Source organism: Triturus cristatus, chromosome 3_2 (assembly GCF_964204655.1).
Source record: "Triturus cristatus chromosome 3_2, aTriCri1.1, whole genome shotgun sequence".
In the NCBI taxonomy this organism is placed as follows: Eukaryota; Metazoa; Chordata; class Amphibia; order Caudata; family Salamandridae; genus Triturus; species Triturus cristatus.
Genome location: NC_140584.1, coordinates 200,018,790 through 200,033,402, shown reverse-complemented (window position 1 = coordinate 200,033,402; position 14,613 = coordinate 200,018,790). Strand labels below are relative to the sequence as shown.

Genomic DNA, 14,613 nt, shown 5'->3' with positions numbered 1-14,613 from the left:
GGGCCTCCAAGGCACGACACTGTCTTGGTTCTCTTCCTACTTTACGGATCGCAAATTTCAGGTCTTCTCGTCAAACGCAGAGTCTGAATCCCTCCCACTTATTTCAGGAGTTCCGCAAGGTTCTGCCCTCAGCCCCATGCTTTTTAACGTCTACATCCACCCTTTAGCAGATCTGGTGGAAGGCTGCGGGCTGACTCTAGTCTTACGCTGACAATACTCAGATTATTTTCTCGCTGTCGTCTGGCCAGGTAGTTAACTCCGAGGACCTCAACCCCTGCCTCAGTCTTGTCTCCACGTGAATGAACACCAACTCCTTGAAACTGAATGGCGACAAGACAGAGGTGATGGTGTTAGGAAGGAACACTCAGTTATGGGGCACCCAGCATTGGCCTGCAATGCTGGGTACCAATAAAGTTAAGAATCTTAGCTTCTGGTTCGACTCCACCTGGTCTATGAAGCCACAAGTGGCGAGAGTAGCATCTACATGTCTTGCCACCATGAAATGGCTCACGGAGATTTTGTGGATACTCCCCTACTCTGCCCAGAGAACAGTCATCCAGGACATGATGATATCCAGACTGGACTATGGCAACTGTGAGAAGTTGGCCTGATATATGATGTCACTAGTTCTAGTGTACACCTTGTATCAGTCCAAACAACCCTTATAGTGATTGGTTGTAAAGTCAACCTTATAGACCAGCTATCCTAGTGGTAGCATGGACAAGAGCAGTCTTAGGCTAAACTCTGAATGGCATGTGAAGCCAGCTGTTATACCATATATAATCCCTTGAATACCAAATGAAAGGACACCACAACAGATATATATATAAAATAAAGTGTATTTATTCTAGTCAAACCCTCAGCACTCTTTATGAGATTCGAGGTAAGTACAACACAGTCTTATTCAAGCATACATTAAGTCACACAGGTAAGTAATACAGTTAGGCCCTAGGGGCCACGCAAACCATATACTAAGTAAGTGGTATAAGGACCACTGTCACGGAAATAGGATAGGCCTAGGCCTAGGTAATCGCTGGGGCTGCACTATACTACCCAAGGTTAGGAAGTGGGAGGCCCACAGGATTCAGGTGCAGAGTGGAAACACTCACGCGTAATGCGTATAATCGATAGAAATAGTACAGTTCAGAATTAATAAGATTTAGGACACTTCTGGAGTAGCTAGGAAGTCGAGACTTGAGAACTAGACACTAGGATAGTCAATACCCTGATGCGCACCGGAGTACCCAAGTTACCTAGCCCACGGGCTGCGGGTGCATAGGTGTGAACTTGCGTCGGGTTTCGTCGTTGACTCCTATGGATGCCTGAAGGAAAGATGCTGACAGGCAGTCAGTGAAGAGTGTCCGGTGGATCCCAAGGCCGGGATCAAGAAGGAAGGATACCTGCAAGCAGAAGGGACAGAGTCTGGGTCACTAGCCAGTGACCACGTGGAACCAGGAAGGAACCAGGCGATGTCGTGAAGATGCAGGTGAAGGGGTGAAGCTTGTCGCAGCAGCCACGGGTACCAGGAGACGTCGAGGACGACCAGGACTAGGAGGTGAGCTGTCCCACGAAGGTTCTTGCTGTCGGCGGCGTCGAAGTCGAACTAGGACTCACCAAGCCTTGGCAAGCGGAACCCACGAAGAATGGAGGACTTGCTTCTGGTGCAGACCAGGAAGGTCTGGGGTGCTTCTCTTTTGCAGAGGTGCAGGAGCCAGTCTGGAGGAGCCAAACCAGCAGTGGAAATTCAAAGGTGTGTCGTCGCAAAGGCCGCTAGCCAACGGGCAAGCAACCGGACAGACGCGGCAAGCAGGAAAATGCAGAAGGGCCCCACGCAGGACTCGTGGAGTGTGGGGGGCTGATCTTCGGTGCAGATGGTGCTTGGGGTTGGGGCTTCTCAATCCCCGGTGCACAACTTCGAGGGTACCTCAGAAGCGGCGCTGGAAGATACTCGCCACTTTTCCCAGGTAGCCGGTCCCACGTCTCTCGTCGCCTCCACGGATCTCAGCTCGGCTGTGGATGTGGATCAGGGTCGGAGAAGTCTGGAAGTCAAGGCTCTGGTCAGGCTCTGCAGTCGATCCCTCGTAGAACTTCAGCAAAGCAAAGGGTAAGTCTCTTGATGGTGCATGTTTGCACAGGGTAGCCACTCCTTGGCCACAAGGGAGATTCTTCAGTCTTCTTCTTTAGTCGAATGTCCAGAGTTTCTGTTCAAGTTGCAGGTTCAGGATAATCTAATCTCCTGGGGCCCAGCTACCACACTTATACTAATCTGGGGGGCTGGGTTGCCTGCTAGGTCACGCCTTATGGGTGGGACCTGGGAGGGGGTGGTTACACCCCCTTCCCTTTGTCCAGTTTTGCGCCAGGACTGGGGCTGGAGTGCCCCAGCACCGGTTTGAACTGGACTATGCATGGGACACCTTGTGTGCCCCAGGCATGTCTCATTCCTTTCAGCCCTCCCTGCCCCAATACACTAAAGTCTGACTGGGGAGGTGCTAGCACCTCCCCAAGCAGGAAACCTATTGTCCAGGCCTCCCTGGCTGGGAGGGCTCCCAGCAGCAGGAGGTCAGACTCGTGTCTGTGGCAGCAGCATCCATTTTGTGATGCTGAGGCTTTGGTGAGAGTTAAACAGCAAAGTAGGATTTTAACATGTCTCTCCCTCTAGAAGGGAGGAATAATATCCTCATCACCAGAAACGGTATGGGGATATTATTCCAAAGTGATAGACACCTTTCACAACATATTTTGATAAAGCCAAACCATAGTTACATTAACCGTTTAAGATTATAAGGTACTTTAAGAGTATATGGTAGGCTATATCATAGAACAGCTATAAGGACATGGTTCCGAAAGCTGCAGACAGGCTCAGCTCATGCTAGAGCACCATCTCACATGTTACCAAGCACTCTGCCTCCAGGATTGTTAAGGCCTGCCCTAGGAGTGGCTGATAGGTACACATGTGTCTATATACAAGGGTAGATATAGGTATACTATATCTAAGCAAGGGGTGATTACACGACCTTGCCCCAGCTGAGTGATCAGCCAGTTGTGTCTGATTGGAAGGCCAGACCAGGGGTGGCATAATACATGCTGCAGCCCCTGGGAGGCCGAGGGTACACCTATGCCCTGGGTACCTAGGGTACACTGTACAGGGTCCAATAAGGTGATCCTTACCAATTGGGTATGTACCTAGGGTACATGGAGTCCATTTTAAAGAGAGAACAGACAGCCTGAGACCCTGAATGGCAGGATCTCAGGCCAACTAAGTCGAAAAACCAGCTAGACACTAGGCAAAAAGTTGGGGGTAACCATAGTCAGATATCCACCTTCCTACACACCCCCCCCCCCCCCCCCCCCCCCAACGAAAGGAGATAAGGCTGTCCTTGACAAGGTAAGCCTCTATTGCCTAAGTGGCCATATAAGGAAGAACCAGCACTGGCATGGTTACCCCCTGTCTCATGGTCCACTAAGCAATCCCTCACCCTAAAGGTATCATAGGGTCTCCACCATAGGGAATCTCTACCTTTGGTGTGTCTTTGCAAAGTAAAAGGCTGGTGTTGAGATGGAGTACTGAAGTGAGGGTCCTCAAAGTGAGGCCTCAGCTTCCTCCAATCATCCTCCACCATGGATGGCTTCCTTTCTTTAACTGAGTTGCACTGTGCTCTCAGGGTCAGCCTCTGGCTACCTAAAGCTGGAGGCTGGGTCCCTTTTGTGGGCTTACTGGAGGGACAGGTCAGGTTTGGGGCCCTAAGGTCCCATGTTTGCCTGTGCCCAACAGAATCCCTCTGGGGGAGGTCCCTAACTACCTGTAAAGGAGATCCCTCAGGAATGTTTTTAACCATCACCTGGCTAGGGCTACTAGCCAGGCAATCTTCATTCTTTTGATGGGGGGTTCTTGTGGACAGGGGCCCTCTTGGGGTCCACTGGCCTCCCTGACCTCTGCAGCCCTGGGCTGACTGAGGCAGGGTAGAGAGAGGCAGGCTACCTGCACCAGACTGGGTCCCACCTTGGAAGGGGCCACTGACATCAGAAGCTCTGCCAGGCCAGGCTACCTCTGGGGCAGTTCCTTCACAAGGGGTGAGGTCAGATCCCTGAGGAGGCTGACCTTTTCCTAATGTCTGGGGAGAGGGAGACTTTTCTTCCTCCCCACTACTCTCTGTTTGTGTGGAGTGATCCATAGTTTCAGGCTTCACTACACCTATGTCAGTTTGAGTATGGGCTGAGACCATTACAGCCTTGCCAACCTTTTCAGGGAGGCACTCAGTTTGGGTTTGTGCTGTGACTGTCACAGCTCTGCCAATCTCTACAGGGAAGTCTGTCTTTGCCTGGGCTGTGGCTACCACTGCCCATCCAACCTTTTCAGGGAGGAAATCTACTTGGACAGGGGTTGTGGCTGGCACAACCCCACTACCCTTTTGCGAAAGGCCTACCATTTTAGAATGGGCGTCTTGTTCAACTCCAGCCCAAGCTGAGAGTTCTAAGTCATTCCCCAGTAAGCAGTCTACAGGCAAGGTTGGGAACACTGCCACCCTTTTAGGGCCAGTGACACCTCCCCAGCTGAGACATACCTCTGCCATGGGATGACTGTTCTGTTTGCCATCAATGTTAGTTACCTGGTATGAGAAACCAGGCAAAAGCTGCTCAGAGGGAACTAGCCTATGGGCCACCATAGTGATGCTAGCTCCAGTTTTTCTGTAGGCCTCAGCTTTTCTACCATTGATGTAGGGCTCCTGTCTGTACCTACACAAAGTGTTGGGACAGGCAGTGAAGTTGGCAAACCCCATGCCACCATCACAGACAAGAGTAGCTGCTGTAGGGGAATTGGCTAAGCCAGTGTCCCCCTGTGTTCCCCAAGAAACCCCAACCACATTTTTGGGGGCACTCCCACCACCTGAGGGATTACTGCTGACAGTAATAGGTGGTGTGACAGGAGTAATTGTAGGAACAGTTTTGTTTTTAGACTTTGGGCAACTGCTGTCAGTTTTCCAATGCCCAGGAATTTTACATTCATGGCAGTAAGGCTTTTTGACTGTGGTAGAGGAGGGAGCTTGGGACCCACCACCCTGTGTGGAGTTTTGCGGCCCTGAGGAAGATTTCTCTTTTATTTTATCCCCACCCTTTTCTTGAGGCTTGGTGGTATCTTTCTTTTGGTCACCACCCTGATTTGTAGGCCTAATCCTGGTCCTGACCCATTTATCTGCCCTCTTTCCCAATTCTTGGGGAGAGGTCAAATCTGAGTGTACCAGGTGTTGATGGAGAAGCTGGTTCTGACAATTACTAAGGATCTGCTCCCTCATAATCAAGTTGTACAATCCTGTATAGTCCTGCACCTTGCTGCCAGTTAACCAACCCTCCAAAGCCTTAGTGGCACAATCCATAAAATCAGACCATTCCTGTGTCTGTGTCTTCTGGGTGTCTCTGAACAACAACCTATATTGCTCAGTGGTTAAGCCAAACCCATCTATCAGAGCACTCTTCAGGACTTTGTAATTGTTAGCATCCTCATCACTGACTGTGAGGAGCTTGTCTCTACCTTTGTCAGAAAAGGAGAGCCACAAGATAGCTGCCCACTGACTCTGGGGTACCTGCTGTACTTTGCAGGCCCTCTCCAAAGCAGTCATCCACTTGTGGATGTCATCCCCATTCTGATATGGGGGGACTATCTTGCTTAGGTTTCTATGATCATAAGACCTATCCCTATCTCTAGGAATGTTGCTGCCACCAGTGGGTTCTGACCCACACAATTTTTGCTCTCTGGCCAGAGCAAGCTTCTCTTTGGCAAGGGCAAGTTCTTCCCTTTCAATCCTCAGTTTAGCTTCCTTCATTCTGGCCTCATGCTCTCTCCTCTGGGGGGAAGTCATCCCCCTGTGGGATGAAGCATTGGAGCTTCTTGAGTGATAGGAGTGGAGAGAGTCCCCTGAGGGAGACCTACCCCTCCTATCTCTCTTTTTAAGATTACTTGGGGGCCTGTAAGGGAAGCTCCCATGTAAGCTCCCATGCAAGCTTAAGTTAGCCTGACTAAGTCTTCTGACTGGGGTCTTGCTACCTCTCTCTTCCTCTGAGGTCTCTTCTAACTCATCTGTATCAGTTAAGTCAGGGGTCTCGTCGTCGTCGTCGTCTCGTCGTTGACTCCTATGGATGCCTGAAGGAAAGATGCTGACAGGCAGTCAGTGAAGAGTGTCCGGTGGATCCCAAGGCCGGGATCAAGAAGGAAGGATACCTGCAAGCAGAAGGGACAGAGTCTGGGTCACTAGCCAGTGACCACGTGGAACCAGGAAGGAACCAGGCGATGTCGTGAAGATGCAGGTGAAGGGGTGAAGCTTGTCGCAGCAGCCACGGGTACCAGGAGACGTCGAGGACGACCAGGACTAGGAGGTGAGCTGTCCCACGAAGGTTCTTGCTGTCGGCGGCGTCGAAGTCGAACTAGGACTCACCAAGCCTTGGCAAGCGGAACCCACGAAGAATGGAGGACTTGCTTCTGGTGCAGACCAGGAAGGTCTGGGGTGCTTCTCTTTTGCAGAGGTGCAGGAGCCAGTCTGGAGGAGCCAAACCAGCAGTGGAAATTCAAAGGTGTGTCGTCGCAAAGGCCGCTAGCCAACGGGCAAGCAACCGGACAGACGCGGCAAGCAGGAAAATGCAGAAGGGCCCCACGCAGGACTCGTGGAGTGTGGGGGGCTGATCTTCGGTGCAGATGGTGCTTGGGGTTGGGGCTTCTCAATCCCCGGTGCACAACTTCGAGGGTACCTCAGAAGCGGCGCTGGAAGATACTCGCCACTTTTCCCAGGTAGCCGGTCCCACGTCTCTCGTCGCCTCCACGGATCTCAGCTCGGCTGTGGATGTGGATCAGGGTCGGAGAAGTCTGGAAGTCAAGGCTCTGGTCAGGCTCTGCAGTCGATCCCTCGTAGAACTTCAGCAAAGCAAAGGGTAAGTCTCTTGATGGTGCATGTTTGCACAGGGTAGCCACTCCTTGGCCACAAGGGAGATTCTTCAGTCTTCTTCTTTAGTCGAATGTCCAGAGTTTCTGTTCAAGTTGCAGGTTCAGGATAATCTAATCTCCTGGGGCCCAGCTACCACACTTATACTAATCTGGGGGGCTGGGTTGCCTGCTAGGTCACGCCTTATGGGTGGGACCTGGGAGGGGGTGGTTACACCCCCTTCCCTTTGTCCAGTTTTGCGCCAGGACTGGGGCTGGAGTGCCCCAGCACCGGTTTGAACTGGACTATGCATGGGACACCTTGTGTGCCCCAGGCATGTCTCATTCCTTTCAGCCCTCCCTGCCCCAATACACTAAAGTCTGACTGGGGAGGTGCTAGCACCTCCCCAAGCAGGAAACCTATTGTCCAGGCCTCCCTGGCTGGGAGGGCTCCCAGCAGCAGGAGGTCAGACTCGTGTCTGTGGCAGCAGCATCCATTTTGTGATGCTGAGGCTTTGGTGAGAGTTAAACAGCAAAGTAGGATTTTAACATGTCTCTCCCTCTAGAAGGGAGGAATAATATCCTCATCACCAGAAACGGTATGGGGGTATTATTCCAAAGTGATAGACACCTTTCACAACATATTTTGATAAAGCCAAACCATAGTTACATTAACCGTTTAAGATTATAAGGTACTTTAAGAGTATATGGTAGGCTATATCATAGAACAGCTATAAGGACATGGTTCCGAAAGCTGCAGACAGGCTCAGCTCATGCTAGAGCACCATCTCACATGTTACCAAGCACTCTGCCTCCAGGATTGTTAAGGCCTGCCCTAGGAGTGGCTGATAGGTACACATGTGTCTATATACAAGGGTAGATATAGGTATACTATATCTAAGCAAGGGGTGATTACACGACCTTGCCCCAGCTGAGTGATCAGCCAGTTGTGTCTGATTGGAAGGCCAGACCAGGGGTGGCATAATACATGCTGCAGCCCCTGGGAGGCCGAGGGTACACCTATGCCCTGGGTACCTAGGGTACACTGTACAGGGTCCAATAAGGTGATCCTTACCAATTGGGTATGTACCTAGGGTACATGGAGTCCATTTTAAAGAGAGAACAGACAGCCTGAGACCCTGAATGGCAGGATCTCAGGCCAACTAAGTCGAAAAACCAGCTAGACACTAGGCAAAAAGTTGGGGGTAACCATAGTCAGATATCCACCTTCCTACACAACCCCCCCCCCTCCCCCCCCCCCCAACGAAAGGAGATAAGGCTGTCCTTGACAAGGTAAGCCTCTATTGCCTAAGTGGCCATATAAGGAAGAACCAGCACTGGCATGGTTACCCCCTGTCTCATGGTCCACTAAGCAATCCCTCACCCTAAAGGTATCATAGGGTCTCCACCATAGGGAATCTCTACCTTTGGTGTGTCTTTGCAAAGTAAAAGGCTGGTGTTGAGATGGAGTACTGAAGTGAGGGTCCTCAAAGTGAGGCCTCAGCTTCCTCCAATCATCCTCCACCATGGATGGCTTCCTTTCTTTAACTGAGTTGCACTGTGCTCTCAGGGTCAGCCTCTGGCTACCTAAAGCTGGAGGCTGGGTCCCTTTTGTGGGCTTACTGGAGGGACAGGTCAGGTTTGGGGCCCTAAGGTCCCATGTTTGCCTGTGCCCAACAGAATCCCTCTGGGGGAGGTCCCTAACTACCTGTAAAGGAGATCCCTCAGGAATGTTTTTAACCATCACCTGGCTAGGGCTACTAGCCAGGCAATCTTCATTCTTTTGATGGGGGGTTCTTGTGGACAGGGGCCCTCTTGGGGTCCACTGGCCTCCCTGACCTCTGCAGCCCTGGGCTGACTGAGGCAGGGTAGAGAGAGGCAGGCTACCTGCACCAGACTGGGTCCCACCTTGGAAGGGGCCACTGACATCAGAAGCTCTGCCAGGCCAGGCTACCTCTGGGGCAGTTCCTTCACAAGGGGTGAGGTCAGATCCCTGAGGAGGCTGACCTTTTCCTAATGTCTGGGGAGAGGGAGACTTTTCTTCCTCCCCACTACTCTCTGTTTGTGTGGAGTGATCCATAGTTTCAGGCTTCACTACACCTATGTCAGTCTGAGTATGGGCTGAGACCATTACAGCCTTGCCAACCTTTTCAGGGAGGCACTCAGTTTGGGTTTGTGCTGTGACTGTCACAGCTCTGCCAATCTCTACAGGGAAGTCTGTCTTTGCCTGGGCTGTGGCTACCACTGCCCATCCAACCTTTTCAGGGAGGAAATCTACTTGGACAGGGGTTGTGGCTGGCACAACCCCACTACCCTTTTGCGAAAGGCCTACCATTTTAGAATGGGCGTCTTGTTCAACTCCAGCCCAAGCTGAGAGTTCTAAGTCATTCCCCAGTAAGCAGTCTACAGGCAAGGTTGGGAACACTGCCACCCTTTTAGGGCCAGTGACACCTCCCCAGCTGAGACATACCTCTGCCATGGGATGACTGTTCTGTTTGCCATCAATGTTAGTTACCTGGTATGAGAAACCAGGCAAAAGCTGCTCAGAGGGAACTAGCCTATGGGCCACCATAGTGATGCTAGCTCCAGTTTTTCTGTAGGCCTCAGCTTTTCTACCATTGATGTAGGGCTCCTGTCTGTACCTACACAAAGTGTTGGGACAGGCAGTGAAGTTGGCAAACCCCATGCCACCATCACAGACAAGAGTAGCTGCTGTAGGGGAATTGGCTAAGCCAGTGTCCCCCTGTGTTCCCCAAGAAACCCCAACCACATTTTTGGGGGCACTCCCACCACCTGAGGGATTACTGCTGACAGTAATAGGTGGTGTGACAGGAGTAATTGTAGGAACAGTTTTGTTTTTAGACTTTGGGCAACTGCTGTCAGTTTTCCAATGCCCAGGAATTTTACATTCATGGCAGTAAGGCTTTTTGACTGTGGTAGAGGAGGGAGCTTGGGACCCACCACCCTGTGTGGAGTTTTGCGGCCCTGAGGAAGATTTCTCTTTTATTTTATCCCCACCCTTTTCTTGAGGCTTGGTGGTATCTTTCTTTTGGTCACCACCCTGATTTGTAGGCCTAATCCTGGTCCTGACCCATTTATCTGCCCTCTTTCCCAATTCTTGGGGAGAGGTCAAATCTGAGTGTACCAGGTGTTGATGGAGAAGCTGGTTCTGACAATTACTAAGGATCTGCTCCCTCATAATCAAGTTGTACAATCCTGTATAGTCCTGCACCTTGCTGCCAGTTAACCAACCCTCCAAAGCCTTAGTGGCACAATCCATAAAATCAGACCATTCCTGTGTCTGTGTCTTCTGGGTGTCTCTGAACAACAACCTATATTGCTCAGTGGTTAAGCCAAACCCATCTATCAGAGCACTCTTCAGGACTTTGTAATTGTTAGCATCCTCATCACTGACTGTGAGGAGCTTGTGTCTACCTTTGTCAGAAAAGGAGAGCCACAAGATAGCTGCCCACTGACTCTGGGGTACCTGCTGTACTTTGCAGGCCCTCTCCAAAGCAGTCATCCACTTGTGGATGTCATCCCCATTCTGATATGGGGGGACTATCTTGCTTAGGTTTCTATGATCATAAGACCTATCCCTATCTCTAGGAATGTTGCTGCCACCAGTGGGTTCTGACCCACACAATTTTTGCTCTCTGGCCAGAGCAAGCTTCTCTTTGGCAAGGGCAAGTTCTTCCCTTTCAATCCTCAGTTTAGCTTCCTTCATTCTGGCCTCATGCTCTCTCCTCTGGGGGGAAGTCATCCCCCTGTGGGATGAAGCATTGGAGCTTCTTGAGTGATAGGAGTGGAGAGAGTCCCCTGAGGGAGACCTACCCCTCCTATCTCTCTTTTTAAGATTACTTGGGGGCCTGTAAGGGAAGCTCCCATGTAAGCTCCCATGCAAGCTTAAGTTAGCCTGACTAAGTCTTCTGACTGGGGTCTTGCTACCTCTCTCTTCCTCTGAGGTCTCTTCTAACTCATCTGTATCAGTTAAGTCAGGGGTCTCTTCTGTGGAGGGGAGGCCCTTATCTACAGCTATGGCACCATACTTGGCAGCTCTTTCAGCATCATAGGCCTCCAGAAGCTCCACTAGCTGTCTACGGGTAGGGTTGGAACCCTGTTTTAATCTCCTGGAGGTACACAGTTGTCTCATCTCCAGGAAAGTGAATGCATCATATCTAGAGGTAATCTGTCTAGGTTTCTCCTCTCCTGAGGGAGTATCAGTGTGATCTCCATTCAGGGACATGATTCTGGTGAGGGTGTGGTGTGTGCACCTACCTACACTAGTTATATCTACTAAACCTCTCTAGTAGTTGTAGTCAGGGTGTGCTAGGCCCTTCCACCTACAACAACTAAGTCCAGTAGGACTTAAGTATTATAATCTATGTTATATGTACCTAGACAATATCTGTGTGATCTTTCAATTTAGTATCTCAAGATTACAATGGTATTACAACAGCAAGCTCATATCCCAACCACTGCTCACCAATGTGAGAAGTTGGCCTGATATATGATGTCACTAGTTCTAGTGTACACCTTGTATCAGTCCAAACAACCCTTATGGTGATTGGTTGTAAAGTCAACCTTATAGACCAGCTATCCTAGTGGTAGCATGGACAAGAGCAGTCTTAGGCTAAACTCTGAATGGCATGTGAAGCCAGCTGTTATACCATATATAATCCCTTGAATACCAAATGAAAGGACACCACACCAGATATATATATAAAATAAAGTGTATTTATTCTAGTCAAACCCTCAGCACTCTTTATGAGATTCGAGGTAAGTACAACACAGTCTTATTCAAGCATACATTAAGTCACACAGGTAAGTAATACAGTTAGGCCCTAGGGGCCACGCAAACCATATACTAAGTAAGTGGTATAAGGACCACTGTCACGGAAATAGGATAGGCCTAGGCCTAGGGAATCGCTGGGGCTGCACTATACTACCCAAGGTTAGGAAGTGGGAGGCCCACGGAATTCAGGTGCTGAGTGGAAACACTCACGCGTAATGCGTATAATCGATAAAAATAGTACAGTTCAGAATTAATAAGATTTAGGACACTTCTGTAGTAGCTAGGAAGTCGAGACTTGAGAACTAGACACTGGGATAGTCAATACCCTGATGAGCACCGGAGTACCCAAGATACCTAGCCCACGGGCTGCGGGTGCATAGGTGTGAACTTGCGTCGGGTTTCGTCGTCGACTCCTATGGATGCCTGAAGGAAAGATGCTGACAGGCAGTCAGTGAAGAGTGTCCGGTGGATCCCAAGGCCGGGATCAAGAAGGAAGGATACCTGCAAGCAGAAGGGACAGAGTCTGGGTCACTAGCCAGTGACCACGTGGAACCAGGAAGGAACCAGGCGATGTCGTGAAGATGCAGGTGAAGGGGTGAAGCTTGTCGCAGCAGCCACGGGTACCAGGAGACGTCGAGGACGACCAGGACCAGGAGGCGAGCTGTCCCACGAAGGCTCTTGCTGTCGGCGGCGTCGAAGTCGAACTAGGACTCACCAAGCCTTGGCAAGCGGAACCCACGAAGAATGGAGGACTTGCTTCTGGTGCAGACCAGGAAGGTCTGGGGTGCTTCTCTTTTGCAGAGGAGCCGGAGCCAGTCTGGAGGAGCCAAACCAGCAGTGGAAATTCAAAGGTGTGTCGTCGCAAAGGCCGCTAGCCAACGGGCAAGCAACCGGACAGACGCGGCAAGCAGGAAAATGCAGAAGGGCCCCACGCAGGACTCGTGGAGTGTGGGGGGCTGATCTTCGGTGCAGATGGTGCTTGGGGTTGGGGCTTCTCAATCCCCGGTGCACAACTTCGAGGGTACCTCAGAAGCGGCGCTGGAAGATACTCGCCACTTTTCCCAGGTAGCCGGTCCTACGTCTCTCGTCGCCTCCACGGATCTCAGCTCGGCTGTGGATGTGGATCAGGGTCGGAGAAGTCTGGAAGTCAAGGCTCTGGTCAGGCTCTGCAGTCGGTCCCTCGTAGAACTTCAGCAAAGCAAAGGGTAAGTCTCTTGATGGTGCCTGTTTGCACAGGGTAGCCACTCCTTGGCCACAAGGGAGACTCTTCAGTCTTCTTCTTTCGTCGAATGTCGAAGGTCCAGAGTTTCTGTTCAAGTTGCTGGTTCAGGATAATCTAATCTCCCAGCTACCACACTTCTACTAATCTGGGGGGCTGGGTTGCCTGCTAGGTCACGCCTTATGGGTGGGACCTGGGAGGGGGGTGGTTACACCCACTTCCCTTTGTCCAGTTTCGCGCCAGGACTGGGGCTTGAGTGCCCCAGCACCGGTTTGAACTGGACTATGCATGCGACACCTTGTGTGCCCCAGGCATGTCTCATTCCTTTCAGCCCTCCCTGCCCCAATATACTAAAGTCTGTCTGGGGAGGTGCTAGCACCTCCCCAAGCAGGAAACCTATTGTCCAGGCCTCCCTGGCTGGGAGGGCTCCCAGCAGCAGGAGGTCAGACTCGTGTCTGTGGCAGCAGCATCCATTTTGTGATGCTGAGGCTTTGGTGAGAGTTAAACAGCAAAGTAGGATTTTAACATGTCTCTCCCTCTAGAAGGGAGGAATAATATCCTCATCACCAGAAATGGTATGGGGGTATTATTCCAAAGTGTTAGACACCTTTCACGACATGTTTTGATAAAGCCAAACCATAGTTACCATAACCATTTAAGATTATAAGGCACTTTAAGAGTATATGGTAGGCTATATCATAGAACAGCTATAAGGACATGGTTCCGAAAGCTGCAGACAGGCTCAGCTCATGCTAGAGCACCATCTCACATGTTACCAAGCACTCTGCCTCCAGGATTGTTAAGGCCTGCCATAGGAGTGGCTGATAGGTACACATGTGTCTATATACAAGGGTAGATATAGGTATACTATATCTAAGCAAGGGGTGATTACACGACCTTGCCCCAGCTGAGTGATCAGCCAGTTGTGTCTGATTGGAAGGCCAGACCAGGGGTGGCATAATACATGCTGCAGCCCCTGGGAGGCCTAGGGTACACCTATGCCCTGGGTACCTAGGGTACACTGTACAGGGTCCAATAAGGTGATCCTTACCAATTGGGTATGTACCTAGGGTACATGGAGTCCATTTTAAAGAGAGAGCAGACAGCCTGAGACCCTGAATGGCAGGATCTCAGGCCAACTAAGTCGAAAAACCAGCTAGACACTAGGCAAAAAGTTTGGGGTAACCATAGTCAGAGATCCACCTTCCTACAGCAACATCTTGTACCCAGGGGCTGACAAGGCGTTGTTAAGACGTCTATAGGTGGTTGAGACCTCTGCAGCAAGGCTTCTGTTTCACCTCCCTAGACACTCCTCAGAATCTGAACTTCTCCGCCAACTACACTGGGTTCCAGTGGATAAGTGAATACATTTCAAAGCTCTGTGCTATATGCACAAATCCATACCTTTGCAGCACCGCAATACTTGCAAAATCTGGCATCCCTGTATCATCCTGTTCGCATTCTACGCTCTAGCAATCAATCTCAATTTGTAGTTCCAAGAGTGGAACTGTCCCGAATGGGAGGACGATCCTTCTCCTTCCATGGCCCTAAACTATGGAACTCTCTTCCTGAATCCCTGAGATGCTGTACCTCCCTTTCTAACTTTCGTAAAGCATTAAAGACCCTGCTTTTATAGCCATCAGATTGCCCTACCCGTACCCGAAGTGCTGGGAAACTCTGTTGGGTAGTCAT

The 14,613-nt window shown here is 50.7% G+C and overlaps 1 protein-coding gene across 1 annotated transcript in view; it reads right to left on the bottom strand.

Moving 5' to 3' along the window:
* Positions 1-14,613, bottom strand: part of LMLN (leishmanolysin like peptidase) — a 431,292-nt gene that overhangs the window by 190,511 nt on the left and 226,168 nt on the right. The gene's annotated exons all lie outside the window — the stretch shown is intronic.